This window comes from Terrapene carolina, unplaced genomic scaffold (genome assembly GCF_002925995.2).
Source record: "Terrapene carolina triunguis isolate 2854851 unplaced genomic scaffold, T_m_triunguis-2.0 Scaffold66, whole genome shotgun sequence".
Classification (NCBI taxonomy): Eukaryota; Metazoa; Chordata; order Testudines; family Emydidae; genus Terrapene; species Terrapene triunguis.
In genome coordinates this window covers 72,970,779-72,972,151 of record NW_020664417.1, presented here as the reverse complement: position 1 = coordinate 72,972,151, position 1,373 = coordinate 72,970,779, and positions in this window count along the sequence as shown.

The following is a 1,373-nucleotide window of genomic DNA, read 5'->3' as shown; positions in this document are numbered from 1 at the left end:
TTTTTAAAGAAAGAAATGTCTCTCTCTATATACATATATATTTGATTATTTCTCCCTTCCTCCTCCCCCACCCCTAGCCTTCAAATGTCATGGGTCCACTTAGGTTATAAGTTTTATGGGGTAGGGACCATGTCTTCATGTGTTTATACTGCACCTACCATGATCCTGACTAGATTCTCTGGGTGATACTTTATATATTATATTATTATATTACTATGAAATGTTTGTTGCAGTATATAAAATTGCCTGGTGCTTTCATTGGTAAGCAACGATATCACTTGTTGGCTACTCTTACAATAGTGGTGAGAAAGCATTTTTGTTCTTACGGGAGAACAAATGAATAATGAATTCCTCAGTCTATCACCTATCCACTCTGCAAGAAAATGCAACTGTGGTTCATGATGACTTTTCACAGGCTAAGGGTTGTGGGGGAGGATTTTTGTGAGCCTGCCCCGCCTCTGACCCCATTCAGTTAAAATAATATCACAATGGCAGCTTCAACAGCCCAGCTTTCTTTTACAATTATATTCCAGTGCATAGATCCTATTTTGGTTTGTTAGTGCCTGCCTTGGGTGGGGAGCAGAGGCAATGCGTGGGGGGGGCATGCGGTGTCACACCCCCCACCCCCAGATTTGCTGCTTGGCTTGGACTTCGTGCTCAGTAATGTTTGCTGAAGCCTCTGCCCTCACTCTGCCCCCCAACTTTCAGCAGGTACGGGATGTCTCTGGCAGAGGGGGAGTGTTTCCAACCTTAGAAGTCCATCCAGCAAGACAAATGCATCTTCACCATGACACACAATCACCACATTCACTGGGGGAGAAAAATGTTGTTATGCAGCCTAACATTTTACTGTGTCAATTACTTTGCAGACACTAAAGGCCTAATTCTATTTTTATTCTCTAAAAATAGTATCTAGCAGAATTCTTCTTCTGATTCTTTTCTCCTCAGCATGAGACCAATGGAATTGCCACACTGCTTAGTTCACACAGTGTTGACCCTTATCAGAAATAGTAGAAGTGTGGCGTGAGAGTCAGGCCCGCTAGTGGATTTCATGCACCACCCCATGTCTGGTATAAATGTTACTCTTAACATTCCAGTCAGTTCTCTCTTGACTGGCCAGCAGAGAGGCCCGTGATTTGCACATCTCTGTCCTTCCAGCTCTTAACAAGTCTGTAGCCTTCCCTTCCTTCCAGCTGGTTCAATAATGATTTCAGTATTTTCAACCCTAAAACCAGGGCCGGCTCCAGGCACCAGCTTAACAAGCAGGTGCTTGGGGCGGCCAAGGGAGAGGTGCCGCACCTGCGGCAATTCGGGGGCGGCAGGTCCCTCACTCCCTCTAGGAGCGAAGGACCTGCCGCTGAACTGCCGCCGCC